The 24,120-nt window shown below is 36.2% G+C and overlaps 1 protein-coding gene across 1 annotated transcript in view; it reads left to right on the top strand.

The window, feature by feature from the left end:
- Nckap5l_0 (Nck-associated protein 5-like) overlaps positions 1–24,120 on the top strand; it is a 237,595-nt gene that overhangs the window by 56,293 nt on the left and 157,182 nt on the right. The window contains exon 2 of the mRNA XM_054235112.1: positions 9,724–9,809. The gene's annotated coding sequence lies outside the window, so the exon portion shown is untranslated. The remainder of the gene's footprint in view (positions 1–9,723; positions 9,810–24,120) is intronic.

Here is a 24,120-nt window from a genome sequence, read left to right as displayed (position 1 = left end):
CCAACAGACTTCCGTTTGGAGTCAAGCAAAAGGCAAATCTCGTTAATGTGGTTGTGCGACATAAAAACGAATTACCAATGAAAAGGAAACAACAGACGGCTGTTGTGAACTCGGCTATAACCGCGTAAGCAGTGTCTACGCCAGTCAAGAAGAAGACTATTTTTTTCAGAGTCGGTCTTTTTGATATCTGTTACTTGATTTATTCTCAGTTCGGACATGTAGCCCCCATTACTGCAAAAAATGGATGGTATTGATTGCTTATATGAAGAGAACATTGGAGTCATATGTATATACGACATTGATCTTTTTATAGTAATTTGAGGTTAAGTTTGATAGTTTTTAAAACAAAATTATTTTTTATTTTTTTATTATTTATTATTTTTTCCTTTAAGGTTCTTTTAAGGTAAATGTATTTTTTCCCAAAAAAAAAAATTATTATCTCGTCCCACTGTACCTCCACAACGTCCATTATCGCCTCCGAACGCTTGCGCTTGCTTTCGCGCGATTTGCACCGCCACACATGTCGTTGAACTCCACACTTGCACTTTTATTTTGTGTGTGCTCGCCTTTTAGCCGAAAGTCTGTCTGGCAGTCGTCTACCAATGTGACGCGGTAATGGACGCCTTAATGTTGCGGCTTTAAGGACAACGAAAGTACGTTAATGCCGCCAAACACAATAAGTGCGGTTGCGTGTGAGTAGTGTTTTAGGCAAACACACATACACACATGAATACACTCACGTAGCGACTTGCGAAATTTATCGCATTTATGGGATTCCAGCGTGAACGATTTCCACTCGCCGCAGTTCAAAGTTTCGAAAGCAAAATTCAAGGAAAAACTAAAAAAAATAAGGAGAAACTGCAATGAAGAAAAATAAATATTGGCGATGGAGTTGTCTGAGTGGACTAAGCTGGTGCTCTGAACAGGGAAAGTTCGCATACATGCATACATATTTTAATTTGCCATATTTTTTGGTTAAATTGCACTTTTATTACTTTGTCACTTATGTATACATATTTACTTATGTCCTTTGCGTATGGTCGCATGTCCTTTGCAAAAAATAAAAGATATAAAAAAAACAGAAAAACATTTTTTGCAGACTCTTAAAGGGCGACAAATCGCAAACAATTTATTTCGTGTCCCGGTTTTGGCATTTTTAACTTTCCCCTGTTTATTCTCAAACAACAAGTCATATATGACTTTGTACATTTTAGTTGATGGTTGTATGCGCGGCAATTCCTCGTAAGTGTCATGTCTGCCGCCACAGACGTACAGAGGCCCATTTAACTTCCGCTTAGACGAGGTAGACAGCCAACGGATGCGGGTGGGAGGCCATCATAGGCGCCAACGGGCTCAACACGCAGCGCGGACGTACTTCGAGGAATCCATTATAAACGTGTTGACGAAGCGTGTCGCGGTGTTGGAGGCTAGTGATACAGTATGCTTAGATTTTAGTTTGAAATTGTTAGTTAAAACACTGAACGATCTAAAGACTACAAGTTTCAGGAATTCTGTCGCATAGATTTAGCTGAAAAATCCACTACAAAACCTACAACATTCGATTGCTTTACCATATCCAACATCTTCATTCCTTCCTCGTACAGTACCTAGCCAACCAAAATTGACGAATTTACTTTGAAGGACTTCAAACGTAGTTCGTCTAATCAATATCTCTACAACTACTGTGGAATAATACTAAAGAAGATCGGCGATAGTCTCTCTGTAGATTGAAGTCTGCATACTTGTAAAAAAAGCTCTGAGATCAAATTGCCTGTATCGCAAATTAGAGACCGCACTAAGTAGTGTTGTTTTATTAAAGACACTTGTTTGGCACTTTGTTTGGACTTTTGTTTTGAAGTGTAAGCTAAAGTACTCCCAACGGATTTTTAACTGTAGGAAGTGGAGTCATTGGTTGGTCCTAGCTTTTAACAAGTTCAGTTTAGATAATTGATATATTTTAGTAATCATCCGAGACTTTGCGGAAGTCTCCGTCCTGGAAGTGGTAAGCACTTTCCTCTCCTAATTTTGTCAGTTTGTTGATTAAGATAATGTCGCTTTCCGCTTCTAGTTTTTCTTTTGATATTTCTAAGACTGGTGTCTCAATAAGTGAAATAATCAAACCGTTTAGTAAATAGCCTAGCGCGAAGACTCACCGTTGGGTATATGTCGTTGTAATATCAGGTAGGAAGCTCGCGGGAATGAAGTCTTTATATCGAGAGACGGTAGTCCAGAAGATCGTTAACATTTTGGATCGATCGTAATAAAATCACGGTTCTTCTTGAAAATATCTTCGTTGTAAATACGGGATCAAGTTGTGGTTCAAATAATTACTCACCGATAATCGATCGCTGTCACGGTTGTAAAGCAAATACTTCGGCAAAGAAAAAGTAAAGGTCGTAGATCAGAAGTTGTAACCGAGCTTTCAAGTCTGACCCCGTGCCGAACTATTTATACTGGAACCAGAGAGAGTCATACAATTCTGAGATAATAATAATATGCTCCCATATAAACGACAAGAATTGTTGGAATACTGAATTTTTTAAATTTCTCCACTTGAAAGTGGTCACCACCCCACTGTAGCCACTACTTAACCGCATGTTGTGACGTTAGTAATTTGAAATTGACAAAACAGTTGGCGCGGCGATGTCATAAAACTGCCATTCCACGCATGGAATTCCACCACCGTCACAACAACAACAAATATTGCAACTTAGGGTTCTTAAAAACACAAAGTTTGCAGAATTCTATCAATTTCAATTTCTAACCGTCGAATATGCAAGAAATTTTGCAATAAACAAAATTGCAAAAAGAATTACAACAGCAGCAATAACAACAACAACATAATAGTATGAGAACAAAAAAGTGGCAGCCACAAATTATTGTCGTCAATAGCACACAGCAAATGACGCTGCAACCAATATGAGCGACATTAAAGGCAGACGGACACGTGTCCTACGAATGGATGGATGCCAGAATGCCAGTGTGGTGATGAAAGGAAATCATTTCAATGACATTCAGTCGCCACAACTGCAACGGTCGTGCAAGTGCTGTGTGGCAAGCGTTGGTGCAAAGTTTTTAGCCTTTAATGTCGCTAATTTGCAACAATCGCCAAGATGAGTTGGCTTTTTCCGCGCAAATAAGTGAAGGAGCCTCACTCACCTTCACCAGTGTCAGCGCAGAATGCAATGATCTAAAGGACAATAGCGGAAATGCAAGCCAAAGCAAGCACTCATACTCGCTTTGTTGCGTTGAGTTTTGTTTACTTACTTCAATAGCAGAAGCTCATATGCACATATAAGGTGTGTTCAAAAAATAACGGGAATTTTCGATTTTTGAAAAAATATTTATTCATTCGTCTACATTAATGTTGTCGCATCTACATTCGATATTTTGCATCTGTGCCAGCGCTTGTTTCAATCGTCGAAGCAATTCTCAAAACCAGTTTTTTGCAAAGACTTAGGCTTTAAGGTTCTCTTAATTTTTCGAAATAGAAAAGCGTCACACGGAGTCATGTCTGTCGACTAAAAACAAAAAATCAAGTAAGGAAGGGCTAAGTTCGGGTGTAACCGAACATTTTATACTCTCGCAATTTAGTGATGTAATTTTATAAAGATAACACAATTCGACCCATATATTCGGTATAAAGTTCAATAGAATAACGAAAATTATCATAAATAGTATATGGGGACTGAGGTAATTCCTAAACCGATTTCACTCGTTTTCACCACCAAGATACAATGTATCGAAGACTATACGCTCACTTAATTTAATATTACTTATAATTAGGTATATGGGATCTGAGGGAAGTTATGACCCGATTTTTACCATTTCAGGTACAGAGAGAAACTGTTATAAGAAAAAAATTCAGAGGGAATGAATTACATTAAAATATCTGAGGGATTTACCTATATTTTCGGTGAAAAATTATCCTGACTGAGGCACAGACTTCTTCGATATCAGGGGCCTTGAAAAGTCATGGTTCGATTTTGACAAGTTTTCCATAAGTGATGTCACAGCTCAAATACAGTATTTGTGTAATGTTTTATTCCGCTATCTTCATTTGTTCCTAATGTATATATGTATTATAAAGTGAACGAATCAAAAGAATTCAAAATTGAGTTATATGGGAAGTTGTCGTGGTTATCAACCGATTTCGTCCATATTCCACCCGTGTCATCAGGGTGTCAAGAAAGTGTTATATACCGAATTTCATTGAAATCGATCGAATAGTTCGTGAGATATGGTTTTTGACCCATAAGCGGGCGACGCCACTCCCATTTTCCATTTTGTAAAAAAATCTCAGTGCAGCTTCCTTTTGCCATTTCTTATGTAAAATTTGGTGTTTCTGACGTTTCTCGTTAGTGAGTTAACGCACTTTTAGTCATTTTCAACCTAACCTTTGTATGGGAGGTGAGCGTGGTTATTATCCGATTTCTTTAATTTTTGGACTGTATAAGGAAATGGCTAAAACAAACGACTGCAGATAGTTTGGTTTATATAGCTTTATTGATTATATACACAAAAGTTATTTGGGGGCGGGGTCACGCACACTTTTCCAAAAAAATTACATCCAAATATGTCCCTCCCTAATGGGATCCTATGTTCCAAATTTTCATAACTTTATTTATGGCTTAGTTATGACACTTTATAGGTTTTCGGTTTCTGCCATTTTTTGTGGGCGTGACAGTGGACCGATTTTGTACCGAAAGCAACCTCCTCAGGGTGCCAAGAAATAAGTGTGCCAAGTTTCATTTAGATATCTTAATTTTTACTCAAGCTATCGCTTGCACGGACAGACGGACAGACGGACGGACAGACATCCGGATTTCAAATCCACTCGTCATCCTGATCATTTATGTATATATAACCCCATATCTAATTCTTATATTTCTTGGTGACACAAACAACCGTTATGTGAACAAAACTATAATACTCTGTGGAACAGGTTGCGAGAGTATAAATATATTAATTTTTAAAATTCTCGTTATTTTTTGAACACACCTCGGGTGTGTGTTTACTGTGTTTTCGTGCTTATTTTGTCAGTTCAAAGCCAAACTTTTCGCTTTCACAAACATTTGACTGCAGCAAGCACATACCTACATGATTGTATATACATATGTATGTGTGTAACTGTTAACATGCAAGCTTAGTACCCCAGCTCCTATCAGGATGATATTTGTAAATTGTTTGTTTTTATTGCAGTTGTTGTTATTAGTACGCTGATATTCCTTTTCAATGTGTAACTTTCGCTTTTGTTCCAACTTCCAACTCTACAGCGCCGTAATCCCCGTCGCGTGCCCAACGACACGTGTTGCCAGCCCCAGTCGCCAGCCGCTAGCTGACAACCGCCAACTGCAAGTTGCCAACAACAAAAACAATAACTCTGCTCAACTCATCCACACTTGGCTGCAATGCAAGGCTGCCGTGTCCTGTTTGTAGTCTGAAATGTCGGTGTTACTTTGTTGGCGATACTCTTTAGTGAGACATACACATATACATACTCTTATATGCATGTGTGTTAGTGTGTAACTGTTGGCTGAAAGAAGTTAACTGAGCGCAAAAAACCGTGTGTCATTGCAGTGCAAGTGAATTGCGTTGATTTGTTCACAAGTGCCGCCTGACTCCCCGCTACCTGTCCCCAACACATACATACCAAAGTACTATCTTTATTTGTATGCACAGCTATGAGATCTGTGGAATATATGTATGTATGTGTGTGTGCTTTATCCACTTTTACCATTGTGCAAACATATTTCTCATATTTTAATGGTTTTTTATTTGTATACATTCCGATTATCAGCAAATAGTATTTACTTTATGGTACGTGTTCTCGGAAGGCGATGGTTTGCAGCATTTAGAAAATTTCTGAAAATTTAAAAGGACTTTAAAAGGAAATAGTTGTAAATATTTCTTAAAGTTTCGAGCTTTATATCCAATATATAAGGTGTTCTCGCATTTGTGGTTCAATATTGTCTTATTTTTCTCTAAATCCTGCGCAGTTTCAGGACGATTAATGGATTTTGCGGGCATATTTTTCAAGGCGCTCGAAGGTTTGTATTTATCTTTCAAGGACCGACCACTGTTAGAAAAAAAGGTATTTTTTCGTATCTAGCATTAAATCCAGAACCCCACACTGTATTACAGTGTTTCTATAATCAATATTCTATTCTACAATTCTATTCCACACTTAGATGATTCGGGTAATAAACGATTCCGAAAATTCTAGCATATGCATTGATTTTTAAAGTGCTACACATGGATCTGTATCTACTGTTTTATCTTTACCGTTAAATTTAAAATTTATGGCATCTTTCATCTGAAGTTATCGCACCTCCAACATTTTTAAATTTAATCATTGGTTAGGTTGTGGAGCTGGTTATTTAAATTTGCATGCACTTTTTTAAGAAATGGCAAAAATAAATGTATCCATTAAGTCATGTTTGGTTGGGTCCCCGCGACAACATTCATGAAGGATCCCACTCAGTTAGCTAAAGGCAAATCTCTATATATGTAAGTCTATGAAGAAGCTAAAAACTCTTAAGTATGGATCTTAAAGACAGGGCTTTCACACTGCTACAAAGTTGTGGAGGCGATTAATTTCTAATCCCGCCAATTCACCTGGATCGTTGAAGGTATGACCACCGAGATGTTTCAATCTCAGACCACTAAGTTTGACTGATTTAGCGTGAGTAGGTAGTGAGATGTGTACATTATACTTATTGGAACACGGAGCCACATCCACTTTTTATACTCTCGCAACCTGTTGCACAGAGTATTATTGTTTTGTTCACCTAAAGGTTGTTTGTGTCACCAAGAAATATAAGAGTTAGATATGGGATTATATATATATAAATGATCAGGATGACGAGTGGATTTGAAATCCGGATGTCTGTCCGTCCGTCTGTCCGTGCAAGCGATAACTTGAATAAAAATTAAGATATCTTAATGAAACTCGGAACATATGTTCCTTGGCACCCTGAGGAGGTTGCTTTCGAAAATGGGCAAAATCAGTCCACTGCCACGCCCACAAAATGGCGGAAACCGAAAACCTATACAGTGTCATAACAAAGCCATAAATAAATTTATGAAAATGAAATTTGGAACATAGGATCTCTTTAGGGAGGGGCACATTTGGATGTAATTGTTTTTGAAAAGTGAGCGTGACCCCGCCCTCAAATAGGTTTTTTGTATATTACTCGCAAACCAATAAAGCTATATAAACCAAACTTTCTGCAGTCGTTTATTTTAGCCATTTCCTTATACAGTCCAAAAATTAAAGAAACCGGATAATAACTACGCCCAAAGGTTGGGTTGAAAATTACTAAAAATGAGTTAACTCACTAACGAAAAACGTCAGAAACACTAAATTTTACATAAGAAATGACAAAAGGAAGCTGCACTCAGATTTTTTTACAAAATGGAAAATGGGCGTGGCGTCGCCCACTTATGGGTCAAAAACCATATCTCAGGTACTACTGGACAGATTTCAATGAAATTCGGTATAAAATATTTTCTTGACACCCTGATGACACGTGTGAAAAATGGACGAAATTGGTTCACAACCACGACAACTTCCCATATAACTCATTTTTGAATTTCATCTTATTCCTTCACTTTACTTCACTTTCCGAAATAAAACACAAACACTGTATATGATCTGTTGCATCACTTGTGAAAAAATTGTAAAAATCGAACCATGACTTTTCAAGGCCCCTGATATCGAACATGAAGAACTCAGTGGCTAAGGGTAATTTTTACCGAAAATATACTTAGGTAAATCCCTCAGATATTTTAATGTAATTCATTCCCTCTGAAATTTTTTCTTATAACAGTTTCTCTCGGTACCTGAAATGGTAAAAATCGAGTCATAACTTTTCCCAGATGCCATATACCTAATTATAAGTAATATTAAATTAATTTAGCGTATAGTCTTCGATACATTGTATCTTGGTGGTGAAAACGAGTGAAATCGGTTTAGGAATTACCTCAGAACTTTATACCGAATATATGGGTCGAATTGGGTTATCTTTGTAAAATTAGATCAATAAATTGCGAGAGTATAAAATGTTCGGTTACACCCGAACTTAGCCCTTCCTTACTTGTTATATGAAGGTTCCTATTATAATCCTCTGTATAATATTCATATTCTATAACTCACCGTATAAAAAATTTAAAGAAACATAATTAATGTAGGTTCAACAATTGAGATAATTGTTCGTAAAATATGTCGGAGGTTTAGAACTATGCAGACAATAATATTAGGTCTAGAATACAATAAATTTTCACCACAACCGAAATTATAATATTTTCTTATTACGTTTACGGAAAACGCTTTTTGTTTAGAGATCAATTTTAATCTCAGTAGAGCTTTGAGAAAACAGCTTCGTTGTAAGAAAATAATTTTCACACGATTTAAACCATAAAAATAATTTAAAATTCTTCATAATGTCTTTGTTCTTTATTACTAGTCAGCTTAAAAAGTCTTTAGACTTGGCTTGACTGTACAGTAACTTGTAGTAGTTTTAACATAACATACCCCAAATAATATTGGAGAATGCGGTCAAGACTTTTCCGGAATAACATTCGGGTCTGTTTTGGAATAGCAGACCCCGCGGTAAATGTAACGAATATACACACTCACGCATCGAGTTGTTTGTATCTCAAAAAGTTAGGTTGGGGCAAAAATCGATTACTAGATTCTTGAATTCTTAATTTTTTTTACAGTTCCCTAAAGAAGGTTATGTGGCTTGGTAAACATTACAATAAGAGTTAACTCCTCGAAATTATTTTTCCAAGAAGTTAATTTTAGTTTTCCTTGTTCCAATTCTATTAATACTTTTCATTGAGGTATCGTCGTCATTACCACACTGTGCATTGTGAATTCTCTTCTCTCTCTTAAATAAAAATGTGTTTATTTTAATTGAGTCTAATATGTGTATAAGAGTAGCCAAACAACAAAGTTGTTGATTTTATTTTTCGCTCAGCATTTTGTTTACTCACAAAAAAGCCTGATGTCTGCGTTTAGATTCACCTTTACATTTCGTTGTAATGCCAAAAATGTTTTAGAACGAAAGTAATGAGGTACCCAGTGGATTCTTTCAGATGTATTTATTGCAAAAAACAATATATATTTTTTTGAAAGTAGTTAGAAGTAATCATTTTTATACAGTTACAATACAGTTATTTTTATACTTGAGAGATTAATTATTGCATACATACATATATTGTTGTATGATTATAAATATTGACATTTATTTGTAATTTCATATAATTAAAAAATATATAACAATTTGCAAATGTAATGATTACAATATTGCAGTACTCTTATCCGCTTAGTCTATATTATTTTTCGATTTCCTTTCTACTTTAATCACATCCATATGTACATGTAACAACACATAACTGTAATCACACGCAGAGTTGCAAAGTTGCAACATTGCACATTAACAGCTGACTCTCGTTGATGTGTGTTTTCGTTCTTGATTTGCACTCTCTCTCTCCCTACTCTTTCTTGTTGTTTTATTATTATTAACATTTTTGTTTTATTGTTTTAATTTTCGTATCAACAAAACTCTTTACACCGCTGTTCCATTTTTAGCACATTCCGTTCCGCCGTCGTTGAATGAGAGAAAATTCTTCTTAGAGAAACAATTTCTAATTAGAGAGCATAAACAAAACGAAGTAAACAAACTCAACTCATTTCTCAAATTCTTGTATTTGCAGGGGTGTTCAAAAATCATTGCAACCTACTGGAAATGTTAACTGTTAACAGCGCTGTGAAACAACTTTTAAGTAAATGGAAGGAAAAGGTAAGTCATATATTTATTGTCAATATTTATATTTAAAATTAAGGGTCCGATTCAGGTAAACAATGTTTTATTATTTAAATTTTGTTAAGAATTTGAGATTTAATATATAAAAGTAATGCAAAACCATGAATGAATCTCATCCATACGTATTTCGTATGGTCAACTGCGGTTTGACTAAAAATCTCCGCTTTAGTGATACCAGACTCCATGAGTTCCAATAACATAAGACCCGTAAAATACATCTAACATAAATTTCTTATAGGGTTTATTCTTGGTTCATGTAATAATGATAATCTCTCGAGTATTCCCGAATTTCTTTCTACAAAGGTCATGTCTTAAGTTTGTGTCGGTTATTGTCTTTAACTTTTGGGAGTTGAACTTCGCATTCTCATTGCCATTATAGTATTTCTTTACGTCGATTGTCTTGATTTTATAGGAGATCCGTAGAATGTAGAGCATGGGATGATTAAAAATGATTTCAAGAGGTCATCAATTGAAATTTCTGATTCTCTCTAAGTTGTAAATTTAACTCTAAACCGTCCAATTGAAGAACTGTTATTCCCATAATAGATGCTGAATTTGGGGATTTATGATATCCGTTTCAATAACCGTTTCAATAATAATCGAAAAATATATTAATTAAACGTCGATTGTGGCGATAAGTCTGAAAAAAGCCTTTTATGGATCAGCCATGAGACATGAAGCTCAGCCAGACACTTTAGACATCTTTTGGGTCGGTTAAGGTTCTTGGAGATTTTATTCATCAGTTATTCAAAGACGATTTCTATATCATTATTATGATGCTACAGGTCTGGAAAAGCTTATTATTAATCAACCAATAACCCGGTAATACTAAAGTAGAAGGTAGTCTAATTTTTATAGTGATGTAAAAGGACTTCTAATAGACGTATTCGAACAAGTATATGATTATTTTTTAATGTTGGACTACATTCGTTATTCTATAACTAACGACAATTCAATTGAACACTAACTACAACTAAATACTGTCCATGACAGGTGTATACTTTGCTATTTTAATCAATAAAGAAGTCTCTGGTAACGAAAGACAAACGGGTTTCACAAAATGCAAGCATTTGGCGGTACAAACACCACCTCAAACACAATTCTCTTAGTTCTCCGTCTCCCTGTGAAATTGCAAAATAAAATTATGAATGCTACCAACTTCCGGGAATCTTATTAACTTCTTCCGCAAATTATTCTCAAAATATCCACTTTAGCGATTCGGTACGAAATCGATACGCTAAGTTGGTTAACCAATATTTTTGGCAGGTTTGAAAAGCAATTAGCAGATCGTTGAAGCGTTAAGGGTGAAGGAAAAAAAGCGTTTTAAGGAAATAGATAGATACATACATACCTGTACAAGAATGTGACTGCATAGAAGACCGGAAGATAACAAACCTTTTTTCATCCGTTTAAAGCGGTTAAGTGAATTTAGTGAATATTTGTTGCACACATACATAGCCCTTATTTACTTTCTTAAAGATTCTACTGTACTTAAGTACAAGCTTAGTCCCTTTTTACTTACATATAACTACTGTTATGCTTGTTTGCAGTTATGCTTTCACAGGTGATTACTTCCTGGTTCTTTGATCATTATTTTGCTGTCTTGGTTTCGGTCTCAACTTCAGTTTTGGTTTCAGCTTGAAAATGTCTTCTCTTTTGGGTTTTTGGTTTATCTTTTTTTTGTTCTGCAAAATTTTCGGTCACAACACTGGAGAACAGCCATGATTTATGGGCGCTAGCTCTGCAGTGAGATTGTTCCCAATAGGAAATACGAAATATATGCTTGATTCCAATTCTCCAGTCTGGACTGTTCTATTTAACGTGACCCGAAAAAAGGGAGCCTCTAACGGATTTTATGAGAAAGTCTTTCAGTGCAGACATATAGTCTAAGGTTAACTTTAGGTAAAACTGAGATCAAACTTATCCAGTGGGCTGTAAAAAGAGATTTAATAGCAAATAGCATGAATTCTTTGTGGCGTTTTTCATCACAAAGCAAAATTGGTGAATTTAGTATATGAAAGAGGGATTTCATGGCTTTCAGAAATGTAGGCCTGAACTCATAATATAAATTGTGTATTGAGCAAGATTTGTGAACTAGTAACTCAGGTTTCTATTATTATATGATACACGGTTTTCTAGAATGATGTGCTGGAAGAATGATGAAAGACTTAGGTATCTTTTGATAAGTCAAATGATGGTCTGGTAGCAAATATCGTAACCTTTGTTCTGTTTTGGATAGTGAATGGAAAGAAGGTATAGTAAAGTTTACTGATATTAGCATAATGTATTGATTTGGAGACCTCATAGACCTAGCGGTATCGGGAATTACGAGCCTTGGATCCACATTATTTTAGAGACTTTTTATACTCTCTCTCGAGAGAGTATTATAGTTTTGTTCAGATAACGGTTGTTTGTAAGTCATAAAATTAAACGAATTAGATATAAAGTTAAATATATATAAGGACGAGACGAGCCAAATCTGAATGTCTGTCTGCCCGTTCGTCCGTTCGTCCGTGCAACGGATACCTTGAGTAAAAATTCAGATATCTTAACGAAACTTGGTACACATGTTCCTTGGGACCGGGAAAGGGTTGCTTTCGAAAATGGGCAAAATCCGACCACTGCCACGCCCACAAAACGGCGAAAACCAAAAACACATAAAGTGTCATAACTAAGCCATAAATAAGGCTATAATAGTATAAGGATCGTCCTAGAAAGGGCCACATTTAGATGTATTTTTTGGGGAAAGTGGGCGTGGCCCCCCTCAAATAGGTTTTTTGTATATATATCGCAAACCAATGAAGCTATATAAACCAAACTTTCTGCAGTCCGTTTCCTTATGTACCCCACCATACACCATCAAAATAGTTGAAAATCGGATAATAACCACGCCCACCCACCTCCCATACAAAGGTTAGGTTGAAAATTATTAAAAATGGGTTAACTCACTAACGAAAAACGTCAGAAACACTAAATTTCACGTAAGAGATGGCAGATGGAAGCAGCAAACAGATTTTTTTACAAAATGTGAAATGGGCGTGGCATCGCCCACTTATGGGTCAAAAACCATATCTCTGGAACTGTTCGACAGATTTCAATGAAATCGGTATATAATATTTTCTTGATACCCTGATTACACGTGTGGAAAATGGGCGAAATCGGTATACAACCACGACTACTTTCCTTATAACTCAATTTTGAATTCCATCTGATTCCTTCACTTTATAATATATACATAAGGAACCAATGAAGATAACGAATGATCTGTGGCATCACTTGAAAAATTGTCGAAATCGGACTATAACTTTTCAATGACCCGGATATCGAATATGAAGTACTCAGTGCCTTATGGTAATTTTTCATTGAAAATATCGGTAAATCTCTCAGTTGTAATTCAAGTAATGTAATCAATCTCTTAGATGTAATTCAATGTAATTCAGAGAAAATTATTTTCTTCTAATAGTGTGTCTCTGTACCAGAAATGGTTAAAATCGGGTCATAACTTCCGTTAGCTCTCATAAACCTAATTATAGGTTTTTCAAAAATATGTGAAATATTTAGCCAAATTAAGTGAGCATATAATGTATGTTGGGGATGAAAATTAGTAAAATCGGTTCAGGAATTACCTCAGCCTATATACTATATATGATGATTTTCGTTTTTTTATTGGACTTTATGCCGAATATATGGGTCAAATTTTATGTGATCAGTCGACTTAACTAATCTGTCAAACAATGGTTTCGTAGGTGTAGATCAGTTACATTTCAATACCAATCAACATGTAAGGGCCGTTGAAATCGGTAGTAATATCCATAGAAGAATCGACCACGTATTGGAACTTCATATTAAGAGATCTTCTTGCTATTTCAGTGTTCTTTAACTTATTTCTGGAAAGTTTAATATCATAATACTTTATGAGATGCTCTTCCTTGTCATTATGAATTATTTTCTACCAAAAATGTATCGTTTTAGAGTTTGCATTATTACATTCCTACTGGGATGCTATTACCAGCTCATAAGTGTTAACCACTTATTGCCTACGCCATACTAACAAAAAATTTTGCGGTGCATTTGTTAATTTACATCCAAATAGATGGGCCAAGAAGCAAAAATGACAAGAGAAAACAACAACAACAACAATAACAATAAAACAACTGTAGTAAGTGTGAGCAGCCGCTAACGGATGAGCCGTCAAAAGTTGCGGTCTCATTGTGGCGGACGCGCTGACCAGCTACGCCAACTCCCCGCTACAACACACACACTCAGCAACTGGCAGTGAGGCAGTGGTTGGCCCAGACTGTGGTACATATCGATGTATGTTTGTGCTCATGCTCTCTGGCGGCCGACAGTCCGACGTTGTGTCGGTTGATTTGTGGCGCTCACCGCACTTAAACATTTTCAATTTCACACCTAAAAATACAAAAAAAAAATAAGAAATTTAGAAAAAATCAAAGTTGGGAAATGCACAGCAAATGACATGCACAGATGCAAAACGGTTCCGAGTTTACTCACAAATAAATATGTATGAGTGATTGTGTGCAGACACTTGCATACATACATATATGTATACTCGTGTGTTTGTAAGTATGTAATTCACATGCATAAATCTCGCTTGTCTGTCCGTCTACTTCTGCTTGTTGGTCGGTCGGTGGTTTTGTAAATATTTAAATGAGCTAACACAGGCAATAAACAAATATACACACACGCACTTTCAGCGGGAATGCAACACCCGAAAAGCTCAGCACTCACACACTCTCCATGCAAGCATTGTATGCAGTACAACAACAACAATGGTAAAATGCAAATAAATAAAATTCGAAATATTTCACGAATATTAAAATTGAATTTACACGCGCAACACATATTTGTACATATTTACATGCATGCAGTCGTCTGTCTGCCTACCATTTGGCAGGCACCAATTTGGAGGGCTTGTGAACGAGGTTGGTGAACGGCAGTTCGTTATACGCGCTGCGAAAGTCCAATGGGCAGGCAAGTAAGCAAGCAAGCAGCCCAGCGTCAGTCAGCCAGCCGGCCAGCCGCATTGACATATTCGAGTCAGAGTTTAATTTATGGTCGTATGCGTTGTTGTTGTTATTGTTTTTGTTGTGTTTTTGTAAACATTTCGCATACACTTTGGTTATTAGTGTTGTTGTTGTGCTGACATTGATACTTTTTTGTTTTTTTTTTTTTTGATTTTTTGCGATATTTGCTTTTATTGTTGTTGTTGTTCATGTTGTTATTGTTTCAATCACCATTGTTGTTGTTGTTGTAATTCACGCTTGTAATATAGCCGCTACTGCTGTTAGTTGGCCTTAATGCATTTCTTTGCCCTGCTAGTTGCGCTCGAAAATTTATGGCATTAAGCGTTATTTGAAACATGTTGCAGCAACATGTTGCTGTTTACTACGCTGGCATACGCACACTCCTACATACTTGTGGGGCTTGTAACGCAGTTGTACACAGTTGTCAATACATGTACGTCTGTTTGGCAACACTGTCAGTTGAATGAGGTCACTTGTCCGTTTGCAGCTGCCTAATTAATTAGAATTTATTTACTATATAGGCGAGTGTGAGAATGATATTATTTTGATCAACACGTCACTGTGATTTCCGCATGATTTGATATTGAATTTTTTTGCTCAAAGAATTTTTATGGAATTTTACTGAATTACGAAGAAAAATAATTTGCTAGAAATTGTGAAATTTTTGTTTGGACAACTGGGTCACATTGAAGATATGATGACATCGTTGTTCAGTACATCCTATGATGTGAAATAAAGCAAATATTGCAACTACTTATACATATATAGCACTACATTGTGACTTTTCATTAAAATTATGGCTTTTAGACTCAGCATGTTGTATAAAAATTTTTTTTCGAAAAAAATGGAATTAAAATCATATGACAATTATATCACGTGATGCAATATCATGTGATCAATTATTAATTTTATAAAATTTATCTGAATTTTTTTAATATCAACAGTCGTATTACTATAAAATATTGTACAATTTCAATTGATAACATCATATATTAAGCGCTAAAATATCATGTGATCATGTCACATTAATGTCATGTGATGGTTAAATACTATATGAATTGTATAATTTTTTCTGAATTTATTGAAGTATCAACAGTCTTATTTATAAAAAATATTATGCAATTTAAATGATATAAAACCAAACACTAAAATATCATGTCATATATTTAACTACACCAATAGCGATGTTTGACAGTTAGTTAAAGTAGTTTTTCTATACTATTGCAAAAATAAAATAAATTCAGTGAATATTCTTTTAAAAAGTTTCAAAAATGTCCGAAATGTGACAATAATATCATGTGATGTTAGATCATGTGATAACATATTAAGTTAAGTTTTTTTTTGCATTTTAATGAATTTCACACTATATAAAAGAGCAAAAAAATCATATAAAATATTCTAAAAGAAATATCATGTGATAAAAAAAATCACATCATCGACTGTTATGTCGCATGATATTGAATTTTAATAAAAAAGTAAATTGTGAAGATTTAGAAAATGCAATATTCATAATTATAACGAAAATAATTATTACATTTTTTCTCAAAAAGTTATAGCAAATATAGAAACATAGGTTCCTGTAAGTAACATGCGATGTGATGTCATATAAACAATAATTATGTATGTCTTGAATTTAAACCTAATTAGCATTTTAATAAATTTCTATGAAGTTGCATAACTTTTACTAATATGACCATAATTTTAAATGCAAAATTATTATTGTATCATGTTATTATGATATCAAGTGATGTGATATCACATGAAAGCTATTGCAATAGATTTGAGTGAAATTCAGTTTGGTTTAATGGTGGCAAGGTTAATTCTTTCGTATATTTATCAATAAATTATATCTTTATTTATCACAGTATTGACAGGTATCCATTAAGAAAATGAGATAGCACAGATGGCACCCAATACCAGTATATGTATATGAGACACCTTTCTACATAACAAGCTTCCCTTTTATTTTTTTGGAGAAAAAAATTCCTTTAAGCTTAAATCACCCCTACTCCATCTTATCAAAAACTGTTTGCTAACAATCTTTTCAGCGGAATTATTATTAAAGTCACTGACTTACTGCGCATTGTTGCATGAAGGGATATTGGCTTTGCATGTCGGAATCTATTGCTTGTCGAGCGGCAATAACTTATTGCATTACTACGTCATATGTGCGCATATTTATTTACTCTCCCACATATGAGTATATAAGCTCTTCTCAATTGAGTCGTATCAGCTAAAATTTCATTTTAAATACACACAAGAAGAACTCGATTCATTGCCCAACTTTTTGTCAGTGCGCCACGCGCTCAGTGATATCAAACTCTTCCTGCCAAAAGCTGTTTGAGTTTCAGTAAATTTCAATTTTTTCCACATTTAAACACATTGCGAACCTACATATGTATGTATGTTTATACTCATCTGTGTACCCTTTTTGCGCTAAATCAGTGAGCAGAAGAGGAATGGGTTGGCATCACTGGAAGCAGGAGTTGGCTGATATGTTGCTAGGTTTTCTTATTAGTGACGCAGCTGCGTTGTTGTCCTTCAGTATCAATATTTTCTTAGATAGGGTGGTCCAAAACAAAGAACAATATTAGACCGAAATAGTTTGACCGTATTGCTATTTATGAAAGATCTCTCTAGAAAGTATGTATTATCAAGTTTTCTCGTTTTGTAATATCAAGTCAAGTGAAGTCTTCGGCAACTAAATATTTCTAATGTTCCAATCCAGATTTTTCATCGTCTTCAATCGCTGCTGAATATTTTAAAAGAATCCTTCAGGAATGGAGAAGTCTTACTAATTTGGACTGTTCTATCCGATCCGCAGCTCTTTATCTTGAGAGATCGGTGGGACATTGTTTGCGGCCATGCTTATATTTATGATTTCACGTATTTTTGTTCGGTGATAAGAAGTATATATTGTAATTCTCAACTAATTGATTCACAGAGAGTACCAGTTACCAGCTCTTCACTTATTGGCCAACTGCTCCAATACGAATTACCAAGTATACCAGCCTTGTGGATCAATGGTAAGAAGACCATTTTTTGATCGACCTTACTCGGATTTATTCGCCTTTAAACAACACAGACAATAATGGGTCTAAAGTGCGAATGTTCGAAACCCCATCTAAACGCACAGAAACCCTCCGAACAAACCTTCAGTTCGTTAATCTTCGTTTGTGGTTTCCATTTTCAGCTACTTATTTTTAAGATATTTATTTCTGAGATTATCGGTTTTCTTGGACATTTTCCAAAACATACTACAACCCGATTTAAGAACCTTCTCAATGGTAATATAACAAATTTCCTCAGATAAACTCGCCAGTTTACTACTACTCTCCACTAATGCTCAAAACCACTAAAAAGAAAGCTTTTGTACCACCCTTTTTAGTTACAAACACAGATGTATCCCTATACCCGATTACATAGCAACAATAATAAAAGCCTTGGTAAGCGTTATGGCGCCAATAGACGGCCAAATATTTAAATATTGACAATCTTACAATGACTCTGCCTCATTGCAATAAATACACAAGTACATACATACATACTCTACTATACATTATAAAGGATTTTTGCACTTCCTTGCGAGTATACATTTCGTATCCTCGCGCGTGTGCTTGTGCCATCTTAGGTTGTTGTCCTGTGAAATTGATTCTGTTTGCGTGGCACAATTATGTCTCCATGTTTGTGCTGTTTGTCTGTCTCTCCCGTTTGGTTGCTTGCCTGGCTGACTCTTGGCAAAGCATGTGGGGGAATCCGCACACTTTGTTTGCAGCAACTGATTCGGTGGGGATATTGTCCTGAATATTTTGGTATGCAAAGGATACTGCAGCTAATTCAATTATAACAACGGAAATAAACTTACGATTTTTTGGTGTGGCTTTTTTCCGCCTGTTTTAACTGGAAATTAACTGATTTAACTAAAGTAAAGGAGTAATGGGGTATTATTTAAAGTTTTCGTATTAAATTTTTAAACAAAAGATACTGAGTAGCGTTGTTTGAAAGATATTACTTACAATGATCTCTGAACCCTGTAAGAAAATTTTAAAGTTCTCGTCGCTTAGCTGAATATATTAAGTTAAAACATATCCCGGTTTAACCATATTAAAGAAAGCTTGGACTACCGAGGTATAATTTCTATGGAACATTGGTTATTTGGATTGGATATTTGTTTCCAGTGATAACGGTTTGATATATTTTCCACCTAATTTAAGAGATAGAGGTTGTCATAGCAGAAAATATGACCAATGAATTTCTAAACAAAAGTACCTGAAATAGGTTGCGATAGAAAATATATTGATTTTCAAAGTGAAAACATTTCATTCTAAAATCTCAAAATCTAAATGTTTAATTCAGAAACTGTGACTTACGATTTCAAATTTTGATATCTGTAGAATTCGCACTGACGTATAAACTGAACGTTTTAGTGTTCCAGACATTATTTTCCGTCAGCCATCGAAGTAATACAATGTCAAGGAAAAAAGTCTTATAAACAACGAACAGTCCGCTCAAGGATTGCTGTACCAGAAATCCTAAACTGAGAAAACGAAGGATGATTATGACCGACTAAAAACGCCGAAAGATATTTATAAAGTTCTTTAACTAACTCACGATCACATCTGAGATCTGTACGGATGATAATGAAGATCTGTGGTAAACCAACCGATCAAAGCAGGGAATACATATATACCACGTTCAGTCTGATGTAATGACCATCTCTGATTATGACTCAGAACAGAGTTGAGAGCGGACGAGGTCATTGATATAATATAATATTATTATATTTTATAAAAAAATTATTCTATCTAAGAAAAAAATAAGAAGATTAAAGAAGATCTTTAAGGCCTTAGTATAGTATGTCTTCATTAATATCGTTAGAAAAGTCCTCAAGGACTCATTATCAAATCACAAGGAATTAAAATAAGAATGCATAGGAGTTTATAGTGTTCTCTTACCAAGTATTCAGAGAATCTGGAGCCTAAGCTTACCAAGTAAAGTTCAATTTTGGATAATACTAGGTGCATTCTAGGACATTCAAACTCCCTAAAAATCTGTTGCTTAATGTTCGTCGAGGTCGTTGTTATGATGACATAGCAATATCCTGCTCCCAAGAGCGTTCTCCTACGGACATTTGAGTGATGGTATCTGGGTCCCTCAATGTTTTACTGTCGTAAAGTCAATTTAAAAGGCTAGATGAAAACTTATTGAATAACATTCTTATGTTATAAAAGTTTTTAGCAGTCTTTAAACGAGTAATGGGTTTTTAAAAGTTGTCTTTTCCATGCCAGGGACTCTCGGAGGCTTGATATCGGCCGACAATTCTCTAAGTTCTAAGCTGTAAGTATCAATTTTTTTCTACAGTTTCCGACTAAAAGGATTCTATAACTTAGATTTTTGACTCGAGGGGAATTGTACATACAATACAAGGTGTATGACCTAAACCCCACTGTACTTAGTTAGACTATAACTCTGCAAAGCCAGCAACTAACATATACTAAACGAATGTAGAATATATGGATATGGTCATATAATTTTATTATGCTTTAAGTAGCTGTGATTAGAAAGCTGATGCTTTAAATTTTTTTTGCTCACATCATCACATTCAAATAAGAGAGTATCAGTTTTCACTCTGCGACCACATTTCGCCTTTTGTTCTTCACGTCTTCTTCAGCACAGAGTTACTTCATACCGTGTTGGTTAGAACCAGAGGGAAAGCAGCTTGCAGCTATCTTATGGTCTTATTACCACACATGGGTTCATTCTACTCGCTCTACACTTCGTTAAATGCAACGCTGCTTAGGCCGTATTTAGTTGGGAGTTTTCATTAGAGCCACGCTGGGGCTGAAGTTGCTAACAAAGTCGGGCAACATGCAAGATAACAGCAACTAATTGCTGTTGTACCCGCTGCAGCGCTTGTTGTCGTCGTTCTGTTCTGTTTACTGCGTACACGTTGAACCAGGAGAATCACTCACGATTAAAACACAAGAATACCCGTCCAACAACACATGCAATTACAACAACAATGCTCATGATTGTTCTTTCTTTTTGTTTTGCCATGCTCTGCTTTCCATCTGCGTTAATCGTTGCATTGCATGCCACCAAACGCTTCCACTCAGCATGAATCTTTGCATGGGGATGTCAGCGTGCCGGAGAGCTGTGGGCAACAGGCCGGTGGCGGAACATGTTTGACGGCAGCGACTCATGTTACCAATTCATGTGGCTTTCCTGACTTATTTCGCATTAAGCATCGCCAAAGATAGGAACGCACGCATTTCCACACAAGACCAAAGTGGGGAATGTGGAACTAAAGTAGAGGTGACATGATAACACAAATACAAATACATACGGACATAGTCCGGATTTGATACATACATACATATATGCATTCATATCACAAAAATATCATTGAGCTTACGATGGGTGATACTTGCTTAGGCCCATTGGAGCAAAAATTGAGCTTATATGAGATTTTTTAGAAAAAGGGAAAAACATTGAATTATATTTTGTCCTTACAATGAACTTCTCACTCAGTTTTTGTATATCATTTTATGGTCACTAGATTCTACTGTAAGCCAACCTCGATTGTACGTAACCCACTCGACCACTGAGGACGACAATATATAAAATTTATGAGCTCAGTTGACCGTACATTCACCCGAATTATTTATTTTGCGATCTGCACCTGACGTTTCTTTGCATAATCATCTTTAAGTCTTCCGGCTTTATTCTCAAAACAAAAATTTCGATCCATAGGATTCCTCTGTAACCCAACGATTTGCAATCACAACGTATAATGTTGAATTTAATATTTTTCATATGGGCGACATTTTCAGTCTTTCTATATTCAACAAAAATGTACAGTTAGCTTTGCTGAGACTCCTCTTTTTAAGTTCTATTTCTCTTTACATCGAAACACAACACAACTTCTTTTCACAAACACTCCCACTCAGAGCCGCTTTCCACACCCCGAAAAGTAGTCCCCATTAATGATCCCTAGGTTGTCTTGTAAATGAGGCCAAAGAGAGTGATGCTGTATGCCTTCGTAAAAAGAGAGTTTTCTCAACCAACACCTACCACACCAACTTAATTATGACGGGAGGGAACGTACTCCGAGGCCAGCTAAGGTTTTAATGGGACAGAGGCAGTTACAAAATTATTGAAAGTACTATCCAACGGTGGGCGAGTCGAAGACAGCTGATGTATGAATAAAGGGTCCTCGCTGTGGTATTTGAGCAGCTTAAGGGGTCTGTTTTTTAGTTATTTTTTAGAATTTTTTCTGCGACCAGATAAATAGAGCCTTAAGTTAATTATCATTTATAAACATATAGTTCGTCAGTAGAAATATAAATTTTAAGCTAAAAATGTTCTGTATAACATGAGTTACAGCGTTCTGAACTCTCCCGTCTCGAAGAAATGGACTTCCTCAACGATTCCGACTCATTAACTTATTGGAAACATAAAAGGTAGTTAAATCTGTAAGCATAAAAGCAGGGAATACACTACGATATGAATATACCAAAAATTTGACTTTTGCTTTTGAGCCCATCATATGAGATGACCCCCTTAATAGAGCATTCTACTCGGATGAAATATTGTCTATTATACCACTCAAAACTTTAAATTAGGGTGTTCTTTTTTGGGGTACATCTTGAGAAAGATATCGAATCAATTTCAGGCGTTGCCTTTGCTCAATTTATTAAAATATATCAAGAATTTTAGAACTACATTAGAAGGTTTTATATTTAATAGATTAGGATTTTAACGGCTGAGGTTCTAGCCCGTGACATACTGAGGCGTGAACTTGAAATTCACCAACTTAGTTGCGGTGATAACTTTATATCTATATACTTCTTCGAGATGCTTAATTATAAACTTATTATTAGTATCGGGCATAACCTCAAATTCATATATCTTTTTCTACACGAACTTATTTTCTCAGCTACAGTTGAGCACGTTTGCGGCACCGTGTCTGTGTTCCCTGCCATGTAGTGCATTCGGGTCGCCTGCCATTTGTTTGGGATATGCAACAACCCAAGCTAGCTTGCAAGTTCCGCTACCGTTGCGCTGCTTGGCACATTCGACGCACACCACACGCTTCACTCGACACGAAGCGGCGCGACGCTGTGTGCGGTACATTTGCTCATGCGCAACCGTGATTTTCTGCTGCATGCAACAGCTGTAGACATACAGACGTACAAACGTACACGCCAGACAGTAGCTGTGGCGAATGGCAGAAGCCGACATGGAGGCAACACGAAAGCTGCTGGGGTATCGATTACATGGCAAATGAGCGTAAAGAGATTCTTTGCGCAACGATTTTTTAATTTTTTATTTGCATGAAAGCTTGTAATTCTTTAAATGTGTGTGTTTGTATGTGTGCGCCGAATGTTGCCCTCACAGTATGTTAGGTCAAATGCATTTTAATACAATATGTGGCATGCAACCGCGCGCTACATGCGTAGCAATTAAATAAGAGACGATGTGCAATAAAATAAACGAAGTTGAAGCGCGTTGAGATGCGGCGGTGTAGCGGTGGAACGCTGTATGTCTGCCATCGGGCTATTAGCGCTCGATACTCCACGCAAGACAAAGGACTAATTTACAATTACAAATTTACTTGCGCGCGTCTTTTATGCGAAAAACGATGAAATGCAATTAAAGCAAATTTTATTGCCACCATTAAAAGCGCGGCGGCGGCGCGTATTGGCATTGACGGTGGCGCGCGCGGTATTGGTAACGCGGGCTGTCGCGCAGTGTTCGTGGCTGTTGGCCGCCGCGTCGCTGGTGGTAACGACATGTGTGCAGACACTCTTGTAGTGTGTGGAGTGTCGTGCATGCCGCGCGAGCTGTCCGAAAAGCACTAAATGTGTCAGCGCCAGACGCAATCGCAAATCCCTTTCAAGCGCAAGCAAGCAAGCGGTGGTGGACATGAGCGCGTGTGTCGCGCTATGTTGTCATAGGTCCACTTAGTTCAATATATCTTTGGCACAAACAAGCGCGCATTTCATATACAACATTTTGATTTGTTTTGCTTGTTACTCGCGCGCAGACACTCAATTTTTCACTATCAACTTCTTAAGTTGCGGTTATACCCCGCGCCGCGCGGTGCCGCGCTACTTTTTACATGTGTTTACGCGCTTGTGTGTGCGCGCACGCGCGACATTTTCGATTAGGAACTGTGATTGCTGTCACTGTGGCCACTCGTAACCCCTACGATAACAACAATAACACTACACTATTCC

Source organism: Zeugodacus cucurbitae, chromosome 6 (assembly GCF_028554725.1).
Source record: "Zeugodacus cucurbitae isolate PBARC_wt_2022May chromosome 6, idZeuCucr1.2, whole genome shotgun sequence".
In the NCBI taxonomy this organism is placed as follows: Eukaryota; Metazoa; Arthropoda; class Insecta; order Diptera; family Tephritidae; genus Zeugodacus; species Zeugodacus cucurbitae.
This window is presented reverse-complemented; position numbering and strand designations above follow the sequence as displayed.